The sequence below is a fragment of the Ranitomeya imitator genome, unplaced genomic scaffold (assembly GCF_032444005.1).
Source record: "Ranitomeya imitator isolate aRanImi1 unplaced genomic scaffold, aRanImi1.pri SCAFFOLD_141, whole genome shotgun sequence".
Taxonomy (NCBI): domain Eukaryota; kingdom Metazoa; phylum Chordata; class Amphibia; order Anura; family Dendrobatidae; genus Ranitomeya; species Ranitomeya imitator.
Window position 1 is genome coordinate 555753 of NW_027193435.1, and position 10367 is coordinate 566119.

Below are 10367 nucleotides of genomic sequence, written 5' to 3' on the forward strand. Positions count from 1 at the left end.
GTATAGAGTGTAGAGTGTAGGGTATAGCGTGTATGGTATAGAGTGTAGGGTGTGGAGTGTATGGTATAGAGTATAGAGTATAGAGTGTATGGTATAGAGTGTAGAGTGTAGGGTATAAAGTGTAGGGCATAGAGTGTAGAGTGTAGAGTGTAGGGTATAGAGTGTAGAGTGTAGGGTATAGAGTGTATGGTATAGAGTGTAGAGTGTAGGGTATAGAGTGTAGGGTATAGAGTGTAGGGTATAGAGTGTAGGATATAGAGTGTAGAGTGTAGGGTATAGAGCGTAGGGTATAGAGTGTAGGGTATAGAGTGTAGAGTGTAGGGATTAGAGTGTAGGGTATAGAGTGTAGGGTATAGAGTGTAGAATGTACGGTATAGAGTGTAGGGTATAGAGTATAGAGTGTAGGGTATAGAGTATAGGGTATAGTGTGTTAAGTGTATAGTGTAGGGTATAGAGTGTAGAGTGTAGGGTATAGAGTGTAGGGTATAGAGTGTATGGAATAGAGTGTAAGGTATAGAGTTTAGAGTGCAGAGTGTAGAGTGTAGGGTATAGAGTGTAGAGTATAGGGTATAGAGTGTAGGGTATAGAGTGCAGAGTGTAGGGTATAGAGTGTATGGAATAGAGTGTATGGTATAGATTGTAGGGTATAGAGTGTAGGGTATAGAGTGTAGAGTGTAGGGTATAGAGTGTAGGGTATAGAGTGTAGAGTGTATGGTATAGAGTGCAGGGGATAGAGTGTAGAGTGTGAGGTATAGACTGTAGGGTATAGAGTGTATGGTATAGAGTGTATGGTATAGATTGTAGGGTATAGAGTGTAGGGTATAGACTGTAGAGTGTAGGGTATAGAGTGTAGAGTGTAGGGTTTAGAGTGTAGGGTATAGAGTGTAGGGTATAGAGTGTAGAGTGTAGGGTATAGAGGGTAGGGTATAGAGTGTATGGTATAGAGTGTATGGTATAGATTGTAGGGTATAGAGTGTAGGGTATAGAGTGTGGAGTGTAGGGGATAGAGTGTAGAGTGTGAGGTATAGAGTGTAGAATATAGAGTGTATGGTAAGGAGTGTATGGTATAGATTGTAGAGTATAGAGTGTAGGGTATAGAGTGTAGAGTGTAGGGTATAAAGTGTAGAGTGTAGGGTATAGAGTGTAGAGTGTAGGGTATAGAATGTAGGGTATAGAGTGTAGAGTGTATGGTATAGAGTGCAGGGGATAGAGTGTAGAGTGTGAGGTATAGAGTGTAGGGTATAGAGTGTATGGTATAGAGTGTATGGTATAGATTGTAAGGTATAGAGTGTAGGGTATAGAGTGTAGATTGTAGGGTATAGAGTGCAGAGTGTAGGGTATAGAGTGTAGGGTATAGAGTGTAGGGTATAGAGTGTAGAGTGTAGGGTATAGAGGGTAGGGTATAGAGTGTATGGTATAGATTGTAGGGTATAGAGTGTAGGGTATAGAGTGTAGAGTGTATGGTATAGAGTGTAGAGTGTATGTTATAAAGTGCAGGGGATAGAGTGTAGAGTGTGAGGTATAGAGTGTAGGGTATAGAGTGTATGGTATAGAGTGTATGGTATAGATTGTAGGGTATAGAGTGTAGGGTATAGACTGTAGAGTGTAGGGTATAGAGTGTAGAGTGTAGGGTATAGAGTGTAGGGTATAGAGTGTAGGGTATAGAGTGTAGGGTATAGAGTGTATTGTATAGAGTGTATGGTATAGATTGTAGGGTATAGAGTGTAGGGTATAGAGTGTATGGTATAGAGTGTATGGTATAGATTGTAGGGTATAGAGTGTAGGGTATAGAGTGTAGAGTGTAGGGTATAGAGTGTAGGGTATAGAGTGTAGAGTGTAGGGTATAGAGTGTAGGGTATAGAGTGTAGAGTGTATGGTATAAAGTGCAGGGGATAGAGTGTAGAGTGTGAGGTATAGAGTGTAGGGTATAGAGTGTATGGTATAGAGTGTATGGTATAGATTGTAGGGTATAGAGTGTAGGGTATAGAGTGTAGAGTGTAGGGTATAGAGTGTAGAGTGTAGGGTATAGAGTGTAGGGTATAGAGTGTAGGGTATAGAGTGTAGAGTGTAGGGTATAGAGTGTATTGTATAGAGTGTATGGTATAGAGTGTATGGTATAGATTGTAGGGTATAGAGTGTAGGGTATAGAGTGTAAAGTGTAGGGTATAGAGTGTAGAGTGTAGGGTATAGAGTGTAGGGTATAGAGTGTAGAGTGTAGGGTATAGAGTGTAGGGAATAGAGTGTAGAGTGTATGGTATAGAATGCAGGGGATATAGTGTAGAGTGTGAGGTATAGAGTGTAGGGTATAGAGTGTAGGGTATAGAGTGTAGGGTATAGAGTGTAGGGTATAGAGTGTAGAGTGTAGGGTATAGAGTGTAGGGTGTAGAGTGTATGGTATAGAGTGTATGGTATAGATTGTAGGGTATAGAGTGTAGGGTATAGAGTGTAGAGTGTAGGGTATAGAGTGTGGAGTGTAGGGTATAGAGTGTAGGGTATAGAGTGTAGAGTGTAGGGTATAGAGTGTAGGGTATAGAGTGTAGAGTGTGTGGCATAGAGTGCAGGGGATAGAGTGTAGAGTGTGAGGTATAGAGTGTAGGGTATAGAGTGTATGGTATGGAGTGTATGGTATAGATTGTAGGGTATAGAGTGTAGGGTATAGAGTGCAGAGTGTAGGGTATAGAGTGTATGGAATAGAGTGTATGGTATAGATTGTAGGGTATAGAGTGTAGGGTATAGAGTGTAGAGTGTAGGGTATAGAGTGTAGAGTGTAGGGTATAGAGTGTAGGGTATAGAGTGTAGAGTGTATTGTATAGAGTGCAGGGGATAGAGTGTAGAGTGTGAGGTATAGAGTGTAGGGTATAGAGTGTATGGTATAGAGTGTATGGTATAGATTGTAGGGTATAGAGTGTAGGGTATAGAATGTAGAGTGTAGGGTATAGAGTGTAGAGTGTAGGGTTTAGAGTGTAGGGTATAGAGTGTAGGGTATAGAGTGTAGAGTGTAGGGTATAGAGGGTAGGGTATAGAGTGTATGGTATAGAGTGTATGGTATAGATTGTAGGGTATAGAGTGTAGGGTGTAGAGTGTGGAGTGTAGGGGATAGAGTGTAGAGTGTGAGGTATAGAGTGTAGAATATAGAGTGTATGGTAAGGAGTGTATGGTATAGATTGTAGAGTATAGAGTGTAGGGTATAGAGTGTAGAGTGTAGGGTATAAAGTGTAGAGTGTAGGGTATAGAGTGTAGAGTGTAGGGTATAGAATGTAGGGTATAGAGTGTACAGTGTATGGTATAGAGTGCAGGGGATAGAGTGTAGAGTGTGAGGTATAGAGTGTAGGGTATAGAGTGTATGGTATAGAGTGTATGGTATAGATTGTAGGGTATAGAGTGTAGGGTATAGAGTGTAGATTGTAGGGTATAGAGTGCAGAGTGTAGGGTATAGAGTGTAGGGTATAGAGTGTAGGGTATAGAGTGTAGAGTGTAGGGTATAGAGGGTAGGGTATAGAGTGTATGGTATAGAGTGTATGGTATAGATTGTAGGGTATAGAGTGTAGGGTATAGAGTGTAGAGTGTATGGTATAGAGTGTAGAGTGTATGGTATAAAGTGCAGGGGATAGAGTGTAGAGTGTGAGGTATAGAGTGTAGGGTATAGAGTGTATGGTATAGAGTGTATGGTATAGATTGTAGGGTATAGAGTGTAGGGTATAGAGTGTAGAGTGTAGGGTATAGAGTGTAGAGTGTAGGGTTTAGAGTGTAGGGTATAGAGTGTAGGGTATAGAGTGTAGAGTGTAGGGTATAGAGTGTATTGTATAGAGTGTATGGTATAGAGTGTATGGTATAGATTGTAGGGTATAGAGTGTAGGGTATAGAGTGTATGGTAAAGATTGTAGGGTATAGAGTGTAGGGTATAGAGTGTAGAGTGTAGGGTATAGAGTGTAGGGTATAGAGTGTAGAGTGTAGGGTATAGAGTGTAGGGTATAGAGTGTAGAGTGTATGGTATAAAGTGCAGGGGATAGAGTGTAGAGTGTGAGGTATAGAGTGTAGGGTATAGAGTGTATGGTATAGAGTGTGTGGTATAGATTGTAGGGTATAGAGTGTCGGGTATAGAGTGTAGAGTGTAGGGTATAGAGTGTAGAGCGTAGGGTATAGAGTGTAGGGTATATAGTGTAGGGTATAGAGTGTAGAGTGTAGGGTATAGAGTGTATTGTATAGAGTGTATGGTATAGAGTGTATGGTATAGATTGTAGGGTATAGAGTGTAGGGTATAGAGTGTAAAGTGTAGGGTATAGAGTGTAGAGTGTAGGGTATAGAGTGTAGGGTATAGAGTGTAGAGTGTAGGGTATAGAGTGTAGGGAATAGAGTGTAGAGTGTATGGTATAGAATGCAGGGGATATAGTGTAGAGTGTGAGGTATAGAGTGTAGGGTATAGAGTGTAGGGTATAGAGAGTAGGGTATAGAGTGTAGAGTGTAGGGTATAGAGTGTAGGGTGTAGAGTGTATGATATAGAGTGTATGGTATAGATTGTAGGGTATAGAGTGTAGGGTATAGAGTGTAGAGTGTAGGGTATAGAGTGTAGAGTGTAGGGTATAGAGTGTAGGGTATAGAGTGTAGAGTGTAGGGTATAGAGTGTAGGGTATAGAGTGTAGAGTGTGTGGTATAGAGTGCAGGGGATAGAGTGTAGAGTGTGAGGTATAGAGTGTAGGGTATAGAGTGTATGGTATGGAGTGTATGGTATAGATTGTAGGGTATAGAGTGTAGGGTATAGAGTGCAGAGTGTAGGGTATAGAGTGTATGGAATAGAGTGTATGGTATAGATTGTAGGGTATAGAGTGTAGGGTATAGAGTGTAGAGTGTAGGGTATAGAGTGTAGGGTATAGAGTGTAGAGTGTATGGCATAGAGTGCAGGGGATAGAGTGTAGAGTGTGAGGTATAGACTGTAGGGTATAGAGTGTATGGTATAGAGTGTATGGTATAGATTGTAGGGTATAGAGTGTAGGGTATAGACTGTAGAGTGTAGGGTATAGAGTGTAGAGTGTAGGGTTTAGATTGTAGGGTATAGAGTGTAGGGTATAGAGTGTAGAGTGTAGGGTATAGAGGGTAGGGTATAGAGTGTATGGTATAGAGTGTATGGTATAGATTGTAGGGTATAGAGTGTAGGGTATAGAGTGTGGAGTGTAGGGGATAGAGTGTAGAGTGTGAGGTATAGAGTGTAGAATATAGAGTGTATGGTAAGGAGTGTATGGTATAGATTGTAGAGTATAGAGTGTAGGGTATAGAGTGTAGAGTGTAGGGTATAAAGTGTAGAGTGTAGGGTATAGAGTGTAGAGTGTAGGGTATAGAATGTAGGGTATAGAGTGTAGAGTGTATGGTATAGAGTGCAGGGGATAGAGTGTAGAGTGTGAGGTATAGAGTGTAGGGTATAGAGTGTATGGTATAGAGTGTATGGTATAGATTGTAAGGTATAGAGTGTAGGGTATAGAGTGTAGATTGTAGGGTATAGAGTGCAGAGTGTAGGGTATAGAGTGTAGGGTATAGAGTGTAGGGTATAGAGTGTAGAGTGTATGGTATAGAGTGTAGAGTGTATGTTATAAAGTGCAGGGGATAGAGTGTAGAGTGTGAGGTATAGAGTGTAGGGTATAGAGTGTATGGTATAGAGTGTATGGTATAGATTGTAGGGTATAGAGTGTAGGGTATAGACTGTAGAGTGTAGGGTATAGAGTGTAGAGTGTAGGGTATAGAGTGTAGGGTATAGAGTGTAGGGTATAGAGTGTAGGGTATAGAGTGTATTGTATAGAGTGTATGGTATAGATTGTAGGGTATAGAGTGTAGGGTATAGAGTGTATGGTATAGAGTGTATGGTATAGATTGTAGGGTATAGAGTGTAGGGTATAGAGTGTAGAGTGTAGGGTATAGAGTGTAGGGTATAGAGTGTAGAGTGTAGGGTATAGAGTGTAGGGTATAGAGTGTAGAGTGTATGGTATAAAGTGCAGGGGATAGAGTGTAGAGTGTGAGGTATAGAGTGTAGGGTATAGAGTGTATGGTATAGAGTGTATGGTATAGATTGTAGGGTATAGAGTGTAGGGTATAGAGTGTAGAGTGTAGGGTATAGAGTGTAGAGTGTAGGGTATAGAGTGTAGGGTATAGAGTGTAGGGTATAGAGTGTAGAGTGTAGGGTATAGAGTGTATTGTATAGAGTGTATGGTATAGAGTGTATGGTATAGATTGTAGGGTATAGAGTGTAGGGTATAGAGTGTAAAGTGTAGGGTATAGAGTGTAGAGTGTAGGGTATAGAGTGTAGGGTATAGAGTGTAGAGTGTAGGGTATAGAGTGTAGGGAATAGAGTGTAGAGTGTATGGTATAGAATGCAGGGGATATAGTGTAGAGTGTGAGGTATAGAGTGTAGGGTATAGAGTGTAGGGTATAGAGTGTAGGGTATAGAGTGTAGAGTGTAGGGTATAGAGTGTAGGGTGTAGAGTGTATGGTATAGAGTGTATGGTATAGATTGTAGGGTATAGAGTGTAGGGTATAGAGTGTAGAGTGTAGGGTATAGAGTGTAGAGTGTAGGGTATAGAGTGTAGGGTATAGAGTGTAGAGTGTAGGGTATAGAGTGTAGGGTATAGAGTGTAGAGTGTGTGGCATAGAGTGCAGGGGATAGAGTGTAGAGTGTGAGGTATAGAGTGTAGGGTATAGAGTGTATGGTATGGAGTGTATGGTATAGATTGTAGGGTATAGAGTGTAGGGTATAGAGTGCAGAGTGTAGGGTATAGAGTGTATGGAATAGAGTGTATGGTATAGATTGTAGGGTATAGAGTGTAGGGTATAGAGTGTAGAGTGTAGGGTATAGAGTGTAGAGTGTAGGGTATAGAGTGTAGGGTATAGAGTGTAGAGTGTATTGTATAGAGTGCAGGGGATAGAGTGTAGAGTGTGAGGTATAGAGTGTAGGGTATAGAGTGTATGGTATAGAGTGTATGGTATAGATTGTAGGGTATAGAGTGTAGGGTATAGAATGTAGAGTGTAGGGTATAGAGTGTAGAGTGTAGGGTTTAGAGTGTAGGGTATAGAGTGTAGGGTATAGAGTGTAGAGTGTAGGTTATAGAGGGTAGGGTATAGAGTGTATGGTATAGAGTGTATGGTATAGATTGTAGGGTATAGAGTGTAGGGTGTAGAGTGTGGAGTGTAGGGGATAGAGTGTAGAGTGTGAGGTATAGAGTGTAGAATATAGAGTGTATGGTAAGGAGTGTATGGTATAGATTGTAGAGTATAGAGTGTAGGGTATAGAGTGTAGAGTGTAGGGTATAAAGTGTAGAGTGTAGGGTATAGAGTGTAGAGTGTAGGGTATAGAATGTAGGGTATAGAGTGTACAGTGTATGGTATAGAGTGCAGGGGATAGAGTGTAGAGTGTGAGGTATAGAGTGTAGGGTATAGAGTGTATGGTATAGAGTGTATGGTATAGATTGTAGGGTATAGAGTGTAGGGTATAGAGTGTAGATTGTAGGGTATAGAGTGCAGAGTGTAGGGTATAGAGTGTAGGGTATAGAGTGTAGGGTATAGAGTGTAGAGTGTAGGGTATAGAGGGTAGGGTATAGAATGTATGGTATAGAGTGTATGGTATAGATTGTAGGGTATAGAGTGTAGGGTATAGAGTGTAGAGTGTATGGTATAGAGTGTAGAGTGTATGGTATAAAGTGCAGGGGATAGAGTGTAGAGTGTGAGGTATAGAGTGTAGGGTATAGAGTGTATGGTATAGAGTGTATGGTATAGATTGTAGGGTATAGAGTGTAGGGTATAGAGTGTAGAGTGTAGGGTATAGAGTGTAGAGTGTAGGGTTTAGAGTGTAGGGTATAGAGTGTAGGGTATAGAGTGTAGAGTGTAGGGTATAGAGTGTATTGTATAGAGTGTATGGTATAGAGTGTATGGTATAGATTGTAGGGTATAGAGTGTAGGGTATAGAGTGTATGGTATAGAGTGTATGGTATAGATTGTAGGGTATAGAGTGTAGGGTATAGAGTGTAGAGTGTAGGGTATAGAGTGTAGGGTATAGAGTGTAGAGTGTAGGGTATAGAGTGTAGGGTATAGAGTGTAGAGTGTATGGTATAAAGTGCAGGGGATAGAGTGTAGAGTGTGAGGTATAGAGTGTAGGGTATAGAGTGTATGGTATAGAGTGTGTGGTATAGATTGTAGGGTATAGAGTGTAGGGTATAGAGTGTAGAGTGTAGGGTATAGAGTGTAGAGTGTAGGGTATAGAGTGTAGGGTATATAGTGTAGGGTATAGAGTGTAGAGTGTAGGGTATAGAGTGTATTGTATAGAGTGTATGGTATAGAGTGTATGGTATAGATTGTAGGGTATAGAGTGTAGGGTATAGAGTGTAAAGTGTAGGGTATAGAGTGTAGAGTGTAGGGTATAGAGTGTAGGGTATAGAGTGTAGAGTGTAGGGTATAGAGTGTAGGGAATAGAGTGTAGAGTGTATGGTATAGAATGCAGGGGATATAGTGTAGAGTGTGAGGTATAGAGTGTAGGGTATAGAGTGTAGGGTATAGAGTGTAGGGTATAGAGTGTAGAGTGTAGGGTATAGAGTGTAGGGTGTAGAGTGTATGATATAGAGTGTATGGTATAGATTGTAGGGTATAGAGTGTAGGGTATAGAGTGTAGAGTGTAGGGTATAGAGTGTAGAGTGTAGGGTATAGAGTGTAGGGTATAGAGTGTAGAGTGTAGGGTATAGAGTGTAGGGTATAGAGTGTAGAGTGTGTGGTATAGAGTGCAGGGGATAGAGTGTAGAGTGTGAGGTATAGAGTGTAGGGTATAGAGTGTATGGTATGGAGTGTATGGTATAGATTGTAGGGTATAGAGTGTAGGGTATAGAGTGCAGAGTGTAGGGTATAGAGTGTATGGTATAGAGTGTAGAGTGTATGTTATAAAGTGCAGGGGATAGAGTGTAGAGTGTGAGGTATAGAGTGTAGGGTATAGAGTGTATGGTATAGAGTGTATGGTATAGATTGTAGGGTATAGAGTGTAGGGTATAGAGCGTAGAGTGTAGGGTATAGAGTGTAGAGTGTAGGGTATAGAGTGTAGGGTATAGAGTGTAGGGTATAGAGTGTAGAGTGTAGGGTATAGAGTGTATTGTATAGAGTGTATGGTATAGATTGTAGGGTATAGAGTGTAGGGTATAGAGTGTATGGTATAGAGTGTATGGTATAGATTGTAGGGTATAGAGTGTAGGGTATAGAGTGTAGAGTGTAGGGTATAGAGTGTAGGGTATAGAGTGTAGAGTGTAGGGTATAGAGTGTAGGGTATAGAGTGTAGAGTGTATGGTATAAAGTGCAGGGGATAGAGTGTAGAGTGTGAGGTATAGAGTGTAGGGTATAGAGTGTATGGTATAGAGTGTATGGTATAGATTGTAGGGTATAGAGTGTAGGGTATAGAGTGTAGAGTGTAGGGTATAGAGTGTAGAGTGTAGGGTATAGAGTGTAGGGTATAGAGTGTAGGGTATAGAGTGTAGAGTGTAGGGTATAGAGTGTATTGTATAGAGTGTATGGTATAGAGTGTATGGTATAGATTGTAGGGTATAGAGTGTAGGGTATAGAGTGTAAAGTGTAGGGTATAGAGTGTAGAGTGTAGGGTATAGAGTGTAGGGTATAGAGTGTAGAGTGTAGGGTATAGAGTGTAGGGAATAGAGTGTAGAGTGTATGGTATAGAATGCAGGGGATATAGTGTAGAGTGTGAGGTATAGAGTGTAGGGTATAGAGTGTAGGGTATAGAGTGTAGGGTATAAAGTGTAGGGTATAGAGTGTAGAGTGTAGGGTATAGAGTGTAGGGTGTAGAATGTATGGTATAGAGTGTAGAGTGTAGGGTATAGAGTGTAGGGTGTAGAGTGTGTGGTATAGAGTGTATGGTATAGATTGTAGGGTATAAAGTGTAGGGTATAGAGTGTAGAGTGTAGGGTATAGAGTGTAGAGTGTAGGGTATAGAGTGTAGGGTATAGAGTGTAGAGTGTAGGGTATAGAGTGTAGGGTATAGAGTGTAGAGTGTGTGGTATAGAGTGCAGGGGATAGAGTGTAGAGTGTGAGGTATAGAGTGTAGGGTATAGAGTGTATGGTATGGAGTGTATGGCATAGATTGTAGGGTATAGAGTGTAGGGTATAGAGTGCAGAGTGTAGGGTATAGAGTGTAGAGTGTAGGGTATAGAGTGTAGAGTGTAGGGTATAGAGTGTAGGGTATAGAGTGTAGAGTGTATGGTATAGAGTGCAGGGGATAGAGTGTAGAGTGTGAGGTATAGAGTGTAGGGTATAGAGTGGATGGTATAGAGTGTATGGTATAGATTGTAGGGTATAGAGTGTAGGGTATAGAATGTAGAGTGTAGGGTATAGAGTGTAGA